This window comes from Python bivittatus, unplaced genomic scaffold (genome assembly GCF_059951505.1).
Source record: "Python bivittatus isolate LINGU-HERP-01145 unplaced genomic scaffold, Pbiv_v1 ctg000190_np1212, whole genome shotgun sequence".
Lineage (NCBI taxonomy): Eukaryota > Metazoa > Chordata > Lepidosauria > Squamata > Pythonidae > Python > Python bivittatus.
The window spans coordinates 722286-734432 of record NW_028277042.1 but is presented as its reverse complement, the minus strand read 5'-3'; the positions used below and the strand labels follow the sequence as shown (position 1 = coordinate 734432).

Here is a 12147-nt window from a genome sequence, read left to right as displayed (position 1 = left end):
TTTAGCTTGGAAGAAGATGCCTGTCTCTGTTGAAAAAAAGGAGGGATGAAAATGCAGTCTTAGTTCTCCTCTGGCTGACGACCACTGGTGTGGCCACTTGGATCCTTGGAGGAACATCCTTGGAGATCCCTTTATGCTCAGTCACCAGCTTGAGCCACAGTTAGCAAATCCATCCCCAGTCTGGGGCTTCTTTGACAAAGACAGCTATGTACAGAGGCATCTACAGGGCATGATAAAAAAGTCAAGATGGCAGCCATGATGGCAGGATCAAAGCTCTGCCTTTTCTTACTACTTTTCTGACCATACCCTGCAGACGATCCTGGCTGTGCAGCTCTGTCCATAAGCTCTTGTGAGATCCAAATGGATTAGCCAGGGAGTAACTCATGGGGCCACAACTCTGAAATAGAATCAAAAAAGTTTCTTCATTCAAACTGATTGAATAAAAGCACCTGCTCTTGGCCTGAAGCAATTTTACACAAAATGCATTCCCTTAGATTGATCTTTAGGGGAACATGATCACACTTCCATCAATGCCTACATTATAATAAATGGAGAGAGAAAATAGCATTTGTGTTGTCTTATTATTCACCAGGTTGAGCTTGACACAGATTCAGAAATCGAAGTGTTTCTCCTCCGGCCAAGGTTTGCATGCTTAAAACTGATTCTCACCCACTGATTGTTTATTCTGATTTTTTTTTTCCCTATTGGAACTCTTTAAAAGTTACTTCCCAGGAGAAGGCATTATATCAAGATGTTTCATATATGATTTTTCAAACTGGTTTGGAAATCTGTATAAAAAGAATGAATTCTTGTGGAGACTATACTGATGTTTTTGTAACACCCCAGATGGCTTTTGGAAATCAATCTTATCTCAATTACAATATACTGCATTCCTGAAGACGCAGGGACCCTGCAGTGATTCCCTTATTTTTTTCATCTTACCTTCTCTCCCCAAAAGTTTGAGAATTCACTGATGCTTCATAAAGTTGGTACAGCAGCAAATGTTGGGGTGCCCTTATCAAGAGAGTTGCTTTCCATTTTCTGCTGCTTTTAGCAAGATGCAGAGCTCCATCTGAGTGGCCTGCTTCACACTGGTAAGTACAAAATCATTATAGTTTGTTAAAGAAGCCACAATTGAGGATGCAGCACATGAAGAATGGTTTGACAATAAGACCAGTTTCTGGGAAGGAAGGAGATAGGTTCTCCTGTTTTGGAGACCTTCAAGTCACTAGACAGCTATCAGTATGGTTGGGGATGATAGGTTAAATCCATGTTTCCCAAGTTAGACAACTTTTGAGATGTGTGGATTTCAATCCCAGAAATCCTAGCTAATGTGACCACTGCTAAAAATCCTGGGAGTTGAAGTCCAAAATTGCCCAGCCTGGCAAACATTGGTTGAAATGGTTAAGAAAGCCTCCTACAACTCTTAAGCTGCCTTGCAACCAAAATAGTTCTCGTGACAGTTTAACAAGAAATAGTTGACTTCTGGTGACTTCATGGATGGGGGGATGTAGCTCTTTTGCCAGCAATACAGAAGTGGTTTGACAATGCTTGCTTCTAGGATGTTTTGTTTGATTTCCCAACCTTAGACTCACCAGGCACTCTCCCATCCAAGAATTAACCAGGACCAACCCTGCTCAGCTTCCAAGCCTAGATGAAGTTACCCAGGTGCTCCCTCCCACTGAGACTCATCTTGTAATGAAGCAATTAAAAACCAACCCAGGAGCTGAAACTAGTCTTGTTCCCCCTGCTCTGCACCGGTGTTGGAGCATGGACCGACAGCCTGGTTGCCATGGATCCTTGATTGCTAGGACACGTGCGTGCCTCTAACGCATCTGCTCCTCACCAAAAGCCGTGAATGTGCTCAGCTGCGAGGAATACAAGGGCTCATTTCTTAGCTCCTACTGTCACGTATTAGAACACAACTTCTCATTAATGTGACTTGAACACCTAATCCCTTTTTCATCTGATGGAAAATTTTAACCCAGCTGCCTCCTGGCTTCAATTTGGAAACAAAGTGGCAAGGAATGCCCATAAGATGGTCTAATCATATTTTATCTTTTTCCGACTGGATCACATTCCACTTTGGTCCAAAGCAATTATGTTCTCCCATCTCTGTCTGTAACTGTCCCTTGAGACAGACCATAATGCTGTAAGGCAGCCTGCAAAGGAGGAGAGGACAGCACAGAACATCTGGTACAAGGTACAGTGATTAAATAGAACCCTCCTGGATCAGAAAGTTCAACTGTCTTTTCCTTAGTGAATTTTCTTGAATAATGCAGCATGCATGGAGCTAAATCTTGAAAAGAGGGCAGCCAAACATTCCTGGGATTCAGTTTCACAGCAGGCACACAAATTTACATAGTTTATCAAGTTTTTAAAAATGCACCCTTTGTCAGTTGATCCCGAGTCAGTTTACATTTCAGTAATAAACAGAGCAATTCTATTCACTCTGGAACCTTCTCTGAGACCTTCGATGCCCTATCAGGGAAAGACCAGGGAGTTGGAGAGATGTAGTTGCTGACACATACTGTACTGAAAACACTTGGTTGAGCTACACTCTTGCCTTAAGAGTGAATTCTCATTTCCCACCAAGCCATAATGTGATTGGTTTCATTCTGGTTTAGCCTTTCCTGTGAACCCATCACTGTGATTTGCAAATCATGATCAATATTCTTTAGATTTATAGCTTGCCTTCCCTCCAAGAGCTTCCATTGGCTTCCATTTGTTTGTTTGTTTGTTTGTTTATATTTTGAATTTAGACATCGCCCATCTCACGAGGAAGTGCTTCCATGGGATTCTGCCTCAGTTTGTCTGCACAACAGCAACCCTGTGAGGCAGGCTGGTCTGAGAGAGCGATTGGCCAAAGTCACCCAGTGAACTTCCATAACTCAGGTCTGTGGGCGCTCAAGCTTTTTCCAATGCATGATAATGCCAACCCACTTTTTTCACTGCTTTGTCAGAACCAAATAAGCATTTCAGGACCTCACTGTCACCAGAAAAGGGAGCATGTTGTGAAGCTGGCTGCACCACTGGTAAAACAAAGGGGTGGTGAAGAGAAAGCCAGGTTTCTGGGGCCCCGTCACATTGCACCAGTTCCACGCATGTGCCCAGCAGGTCTCCAGCAACAAATGGATTACTCTTCCCCTGGATGACACGATGTCTGCATCTGATCTCTTCTTCCGTAACTGGGGATTAGCTGAGCTTGCCTGCCACGTTTTCTTTGATGGTGGGGAGAGGGTGAAGGGGCGCACCAGCAGATGACTGATACATAGTGTCTGCAGCGTCTGCAGTTCACATGGAGTGTTCTTCATCGCTGCTGCGGCCAGATGATAATCTAGTGGTGATAATCTAGCCTGCTGGGAAAGACGAAGAAGGAAGAGACAGAGGAGGAGAAGAGGTGGTAGGTTATGAACGTAGTAGCTGGTGTTGATGCTGAGGCCGCCCCCAAGAGTCTTTCTCCTGCACCTCCATCTCCGCCAGCCCCTTTCAGATAGGAGAGTGCATGTCTCACTTTCTTACCCGGAGTTTTGATGGGTGGGAAAGGTTTACTTGTGTACAAGTGTATCTCTTGAATGGCTGCCCAGAGCCTTTCGGTATTTTGTTTTTCTTACCAAAGTAGATAGACAAGCAGACAGACAGATAAATTCAGATGCCCTGTTTACTTTGGTAGTCCAGCTCTCCTGGATAACTTGTCTTTGAAGATGGTGCCAAGGGACCAAAAGGGGTTCCGATGGCCCAGAAAATCAAATAGAGGACAAGACTTTCATAAGGACACAATTCTCACATTACATGAACTCCCCATTTGTTTAAATATGGTTTAGTAAATAAGCCACAATTGGCTGGGTTTAGACTTTGTGCCTTGTAGGATAGTAGTGTGGCAAAGTTGGGAAGCCCCAGGATCAATCCCCATTTGATCCATGGAGCCCTCAGGATGACTTTGGGCCTGTCTTCTCCCAGCCCAACCAATCTGACAGGGTGGTGGCAGTGGTTGTAATACTCAGAGGGAGATCGGTGTGGGCTACTTGGTACTCCCAGGGGAAAGAATGAATTAAAATGTAAACTACAATAATGAAACTTTTAAAAAACCATTTAGCATAATATGTGAACTCAACCCCAGAGTGAGCACACATAAGATTTTGTGAATGCCCAAAAAGTATGTGTGTGGGAGCCTTCCAGTTTGCTGATATACCTGCAGCCCTTTCATCTGAATGGACTCTCCTGCAGAACAGTTTTTGTCCATTTTATTCCACTCAGCTTCCTTCTGCTAGATCAGGATAACTGTATAAGAAAGACTCTACTGGTAATTCCAGTCAGTAGCTCCCCAATGAAATAACTGGTATTCCTTAAAACTTTCATGTCAAATATGCAACATCTGTTCAGTTTAAGTAAATTAAATGCAATGTGCATTTGAGTTACCATGAACAGAAGCAAAGCAAAGTCTTGGTGCATATTACAACACTGGTTTGTTTTAGTCAAGGGACTCCTTAAATGCACTGCAATTTAGAGAAAATGTGTTATGCTTGTTTTTTTAATTTGTCATTTGTATCAAGTCCTGAATAATTTTCTGTGGATTGAGGCTACTGGAGCTTTAAGCTCTAGAAGAAAAATGCACCTATAAGGTGGTCAGCAGTCACAGGTTCCTCAAAGCACATTTTCTGATGCTTAAGGAACTGTAGTGGACCCCAGTTCTTCTAAGTATTGTTGTTGGGGGTGGGGGGAACAAGAGACAAACCATTGCTATAGTTTTGCCAAGAAAGCCGCATGGAGGCGTCTTTACCTACAGTTCTGTGAAGTTAGTAATGCTCCCCTTTTCTATTTTCTACATTTTTTGCCATTAAATGTTATCAGAGCTTCATGTAGGCCTTATAGATGGGTAGAATTTGTGGGAACAAATAATGCAAGTTTGGTGCTTGTTGCATTTATTTCATAAACAAAGTCATCCAATCTGCAGTTTGCTAGTGAAAAAAAGTAATTACCCAAGCACTCTTTAATCAATTCAATTACAGTGAGCACTTTGATTGGACAATCAGAGCTGATTGGGACCAGAATTGTTCTATATTAGTCTCACAAACATTGGCTGCCCTGGTCTCAATGATGTTCTCACTCAAAAGACATTTCTGAAGACATCTGTAAAAAGTCAGGTATGCCATAGGTTTGAAAAAGACTACAAAATAATTTGTAAAGCTCTGAAGCTCCACCAGTTCACAGCCAAAGGCATAGACTGTTTGTTTGTTTGTTTGTTGCTTTTTAATTAATCACAAAAAAAGAAAAACACAGTGTTAATAATGATAGAGATACATAGGTTGTCAAAGAGAAAGAAACATAAAAAGTGCTTTTCAGAAAAGTGAAAAAAGTATTATAAAGAAAAAACACAGTATGATATGATATTTCTAATACATGTATATAATAAATGCATTATAAATATATACGTACTTGAATAATATTTGCATTAGGTAAGTGTATATAGAATTGTAACTGTTTACTGTTATGATGATAATGAGGTCATAGACTTAAACTGGAGAAAATATTGGCCGCTGTACTCAAGAGTGGCCATCCGGTTAAAATCATGCCAAGAGGGCAGAATAAAATTGTTCAGACAGTTGCCAAGAAACCCCAAACAACATCCAGAAACTGCATGCCTCTCTTGCTTTTATTAAAGTCAATGTTCGTGACACTCTCATCAGAAAAACTGGATTGCTAGGATAGGAGCAAGACAAAAAACATTGTTCACTAAGATGAATTCATCTCAGGTTTGCCAAAAAGCACCTGGATGAGCTTCTAGGCTTCTTGAGGAATATTCTATGGACAGTTGAGTCAAAAGTGGAAATTTTGGTTTACATGGTTCTTATTTGGTCTGGCAGAACCAAACAATGCATTCCTGAGTACGAACCTTATATCAGTGATATGGAAGTGGTAATGTCAGTCTAGAGATGTTTTGCTGCCCCGAGACCTAGACAACTTGTTAGTGAAGGAAGCATGAATTCTGCAGCAGAACATTGTGCAAGGCCTTTTCTCTATTGTTGTAGCCGAAGCACAGCAACACAGCGATCCCAGACAGACAAGCAAGTCTACAAGAGCTGGATGAAGTGGAATGAATACAATATTTTGGAACAGCCAAGTCAAAGCCCAGACCTAAACCTCATTGAAATGTTATGGCAACATCTAAAACTAGCAGCTTAGGCTAGAAACCCCTCAAATACTACTGAGCTGAAGCAACTTGTCATGGAGGAATGGGCCTAGATTCTCACACAGTGATGTGAGAGGCTGATCAGCAATTCTAGGAAGTATTGGACAATATAGGTAGTCCTTGTTTAACAACCACTCGTTCAGCAACTATTTGAAGTTATGACGGTGCTGAACAAGGGGACTTGTTGCAGCTGTCGCAGCATCCCCACAGTCACGAGATCTTGACTCAGACACTTAGCAATTGGCTCGCAATTATGATGTTGCAGTGTCCCAAGGTTATGTGATCACCATTTGTGACCTTCCCTGCTGGCTTCTGACAAGCAAAGTCAGTGAGGAAGCTGGCAGGAGGCCGCAAATGGGAATCATGTGATGACATGCCTAACGACTGCATGGGATTCACTTAACAACAGCAACCAGAACTGCCACAACTGCCATCGTAAGTCAGTGTGGTCGTGTGATGTCACACTTTATGACCGTGCTGCTTAGCAATGGAGTTGCCAGTCCCAATTACTGTTGTTAAGCTAGGATTACCTGTACTTATAGGTGAAAGTGGTGCAACCACTTACTGTAACTGAGGGAGAGATTAGTTTTGCACTGAAAATTGTCTGTTGGATGACTTTGTTCATGAAATATTTTGGCGTTATATCAGCCCCATGAGTTAGACCAGACCAGGAAATCAACTCCACATGAAGGCTAAAACTCCTTTTACTGAGACTGGCTATATTAACAGGGCCTTGCAAGCCTGATGGTGCTGGACCTCCTCCTCCTCCTTATAGTTCAGGGAATCAGGGAGGGGTCTGTCTGAACTGCTTCTGAACAATATCTTGTTTCTTTGGATTTAAAAAATATTTTGACCCCCTTTGCCTAGGTAACATTTCTTGCATATTTCCATCAAAGTCATTGTCCTTACTTTCCGCACATTACTTGTTTATTCAACCCCTTTACATGAAAATACTAAGTTGCAAAGACATGCAAAATTATAGAAATTCTGAAAGGGAATGACCAGTTCCACAACCAGGGACTCCACCTTTTAGGGCTGTCTGCAGAGTATGGTCAAAAAAGCAGACATGGTGGTGCGATCAAAGCTCTGCTTGTTTTTTATGTACAGAGCTTTGATCACACCGTCATGATTACCAAATTGTGTTGTTTTTTTACTATACCCCATGGACATTCCAGCCACCTTTGCTTTCAGTATAAAACTTTCAAGGGTAGAAAGGGCACCCAGCAAGTTAAACTGCTTGTGATGGACTGGAATGGTGGGAGGGGAGTAAAGAATGTGCTCTCATCTCCAGAGGAGCGAGGAAGAGATAAGCAGAGGAGACTGGCACCTCCCTAAGAAATTCCATCGGTGTGAACTGGCTGAGCCTGGGAACTGGTTTCATTCTGGGAAGATTGATGTCGGGTCTAGCTCAAGGAACTCCAGGAGACCATGCAGAATCAATCCAGCAAGGTTTATTAGCTACAACCCCTTAACAAGAATCTTCCCAGAATGAAACCAGTTCCCAGGCTCAGCCAGTTCACACCGATGGAATTTCTTAGGGAGGTGCCAGTCTCCTCCGCTTATCTCTTCCTCGCTCCTCTGGAGATGAGAGCACATTCTTTACTCCCCTCCCACCATTCCAGTCCATCACACTGCTACACCAGCACCCCCTTGAGAGCAGGATCCGGCTCCTCTGCTCAGTGTGGTCTAACTGCTCCCCAGCAGCCCATCACAGTTAGTAGCCATGTGGCAAAAGCTTTTCCCACAGTTTCCCTTGTTAAAAAGAAGAAAAGGTTAGCACTGCCTAGAGAAAAATGTGGACAATTAGTTTATTCTTTAATGCGTATGTGGGCATATTAAAACATTTATAATATTCTGTCTCAGTCCACATAGTATTGTATAACAACAATTAAAATTTCAGTTTGTGACACCTGTGATGTAAAAAGACAATAATGTTGACTGTTACCTGGGATTTAGTTTGCTCTTGTAAATGTGCATATCTCTATGCATAATTCAGTGCCTGCAAATGTATCTCCTCAAAAGTCATTTCTGCTAGACGGTCTTCAATTCATGAAGGGGCAATTTGTGCCACCAATATACTCCTGGTCTGGAAAATAGAACGGAGTGACTGCAAGGATGCAGACAGAAGGGTTTCTGATATGGCACAAAAGCTGGACTCCTAGCCATCTTTCTCTTCCTTGTGGGCCCATTTTGAGGGGAGCTGGAGGGTGAGGCTCATGGAAGAGATGCATAGAAAGCAAAATTGAGACAAAGAGTAGGCTTGGTTCTTTATTAGAACGGTGCCATGGTCTTTCTTCAATCAGCTGCAAGAACAATTTATACAGAGGTGCCACTCAATGATCTTGCAATGCCTTCTTGAGCAACAAAATATTTCTGTAAGCCTAAACCTTCCTAGTTTATTTAAAAGCTTCCTGCTTCCATGTTCTGCTCTCTTCATGGCTTCCTGATGTTGGTAAGCCAATTAGCACATATAGACCTGGTTCTCATAAAATGCTAAGCCAGAGCTTGGTTAGGTTTAGTGCAACATGCTGACCAGTTCTCTGGATTCAATAATGTTTAAGCACACTTTGTTATAGATTTGTCATAGGTTTATGTACCTCAGTCCTAGCTTACTGCATTGTCCATGGTTCTTCTGGCCCACAGACATGGAACTTCTATCCACATGTGAAAGAAAGTAAACAAATAAACCAACAAAAGGAGGTTTGTTTCAACTGACCGAGAACCAGAAAGTTAAGTTGAAATACTGGGCAAAAATAGAGACTACCAAATATAACTGGCTGTGGTTTTCTAGGTCATCAGTTGATATCCCTTAACCAGGATTAATGTTACCTTTGGCTTCGTGTATCACAGAAACATAGGTGACAAGTGCTTTGACAGCTGCTCTTACTATCTGTTTTCATGATGAGTGGTTTGTGTGGTTGATTTTACTAGTTTCCTCTCATTTTCTTCAATTTTCATTTTTATAAAGCAAAATTACATGACTATTAGAGAAAAACAGAAACTGTCAGTATGGAAGCTGCCAGGTGGTTTAAGAGGGGGAAATAGCAGATTTCTAACTGTCAACACCTCTACAAAATTTAGCTGAAAACATGCGAAGGGCAAAAGCAGGAATGTTTTAATTAAAGAAAGAAAAGGCCCTGGAGAGACTCAACTGCATTTTGCCAGTTCATGCTGCACCCTGCAATGCTTTTCATTTTTTTTTTAAGTAATGAATCCTTTTCTATAGAAAGAAGTAAGGCTAATGCAGAAAAATGGAATCCAAGTGTCACAGTTCTGAGTCTTCATAACCACGAGTGAACAAAGGATGGTGGTTCTGAGGAAATAGACTTAATTGTTTAGTACTGGGAAAAAATGCACGTCCCTGCAAAAAACATTAAGATAGAAATAAATGGCCTTGATGACTTTTTCAAAGTTGAACAGTAATAGTGTTGGATCTGAAATAAAACTTTGGTGCATTTTAAAACAAGGGTCAAAAGATTGTATTTTTCTTCAGAGGTAAAACACACATACAAATACATACACATACAAACACATACGAATACACAGACACCCATACATGGTCTGCACATATCTTGGACTGCCCATATGAAATTTTGAAATCTTTTCTCATTTGCTGTATGTCTACAAGCTGTAATTGTGAAAGCTGCGTCTCCAAATGGGCAGATGAGATCACAGTCTAGCAATTCAACCTTGCATCTTTCTATACGAAGGTGTTGTTATGCTCTGAGGCTAATTGTTGGCAACTGCAGATATATGAAGACTTTACCATCTCTGAGCTGAGAAGCAATGGAAGAAATAGCCATTATATGGAATGTCATAGCAGCATCTTTTCCAAGAAGATAAATGAGGATCTCAATGGAGATTTTGTGCTTGGTTTGTCTGTGTGCATTCAAAAATAAAAAATGCAAACAAGATCATGTTGCTGGAGCTATGGTAAATAATGATAAAGGCAGCTGCAATTTCACCAGAGGCCACTGGCTAAATGTCACTGATATGCCAAGAGAAAGCTATTTCTAAGGTGGGAGCAGCAGAGAGATTGTTTATGTCTTCTGAATATAGGGGTATTGTTTTCTCTTCATTGTAAAGCTGAGCAAGGAGAAAGGAGTACAGTGGTACCTCGGGATACGAACTTAATCCGTTCCGTGACTCTGGTTGCAACTCGAGTTGGTCTCAAGTCGAGGTAAAGTTTCCCATAGGGTTCAATGTAAATCCGGTTAATCCGTTCCACCCTCCGCCCGAATTTGGTTGCAACCCGAGGCAATTTCCTCTTCAGAGCCTGACTCCCGCCAAGCCTGCTCTGCATTTTCTTTGGAGCCATGCTAACACGCACACCAAAAACCTTCACAAAACACCACAAAACACACCACGAGCCTCACCGAACATCTCCTTGCTACCGCGACCTCGGCCACAGGAAGTCGCGACTGCGTGACAGCAGGGAAAATGGCCGCGGATCCGGTTCGTAAGTAGAGGCAAGTTCATAACCCGAGGTAAAATTTTCCTGCCGAAGCTGGTCGTAACCCGAAATGTTCGTTAGTAGAGGCGTTCGTATCCCGAGGTACCACTGTACACTGAGAGTGTACTCAGATCCTTTGGCTAAACTACCATCTTGTTAGAAAAGAAGCAAGAGAGATTTCTCTTCTGATTAAAAGTATACACCACACAATCCTGTATGTGCCTATTCAAAGAAAGTTCCATTCTGTTCTGTCAAGATCACTTCTAAAGTAAGACATTCGTTTGTTTGTTTGATTTTAATAGTGAAGTACAGAAAACTACAACACATGAGGGAGGGAGAGTGACACAGTGAAGGTAAACAGAAATTGTGTATATATTATGGTGATTAAACATCTAGAATAAGATGCATAGAGGATCACAATGGGGCTCTAACTGAATGGTTTGAAGAGAAAACCACAAAGTCTAGGTTCACCCGTTGCTGTAAATCCCATTTCATCATGATTTCTGGAACCATCCAGAAATAGTGGTCCAGTTCTCACCAAGCCATAAGCTGTGGCATATACACCACAATGCCTGGGAATTTGCATCATAGAAAACCACAGGTTTGTTGAATAAGTGTTTGGAGCAATGGAGATGATGTTGGAGAAGGCATCCAGAAGTTGTTAAGATGACAACGGATGCTGAAACATCAGTTAAGTCCAGGAAGGCAGGAAGGTATTAGAAAAAGACTCAGGCTCGGTCCCCCTGACTCCCTGGGGTCTTCGTGAGAGGGAAGGGGAAACACAGCAGACTTGGAAGATTCTGTTAATATAGCCTATCTCAATAAAGTAGAGTTCTAGTCTTCCCGTAGAGTCATTTTCCTGATCTGGTCTGTCTCTTGGGTTGACACAAGTTACATTGTCAGGCTCCCTGAACCAGGTCTTGGCTGAAAATCTCCAGTCCTTGACTCTATACGTTGGTATTAGGTTGCTGGGTTCAGATCAGTCCCTCAGATACACAATTTGGTGCTGCTAAATAAAAAATTGTATTGCAAACTAGATGGAAGACATATTGAACAGCTGATTGCGCTCTGTCAGCATAAGAATACAATTTCTTCTCATATCACCAACAGTCTCAATCCGCTGCTGCTGCTGCTGCTTCTCACTTTTTGCCCTGCTCTTCATGGACTTGAGGTAAGCACTTGCTGATTGCTGACATAACTGACATCTCTATTCTGAGAACTGCTGGTTATCTGCTTGTCTACCTCCCCATTCTCTAACCTCTCCATTTCTATATATCCAGAAGGACCAGGCTTCACCCCTGCTTTTTTCTAACTTAGAGAAAGAAATGGTTCTCCCCTTCACTCTTATCTCTCTTGTAGTACATCCCAGCCATCTCCTATTTCCATTTATTCTTCTGATAGGCCCCCACCATTTCATGACAGTTTGGGGTGTCTCTAGTTTGGGTGTTTGAGTGGGACGAGACTGGAAAAGTTCTTTGGTGACCAAAGCCCCATTGTTAAAAAT

The 12147-nt window shown here is 42.0% G+C and overlaps 1 long non-coding RNA gene across 1 annotated transcript; it reads left to right on the top strand.

The window, feature by feature from the left end:
• Window positions 1-1078: 1078 nt before the first annotated feature.
• Window positions 1079-11933, top strand: LOC148216458 (uncharacterized). Its single transcript, XR_015795241.1, has 3 exons — window positions 1079-2203; window positions 2763-2895; window positions 11754-11933. It is a non-coding gene; the product is annotated as an uncharacterized LOC148216458 (long non-coding RNA).
• Window positions 11934-12147: the final 214 nt, after the last annotated feature.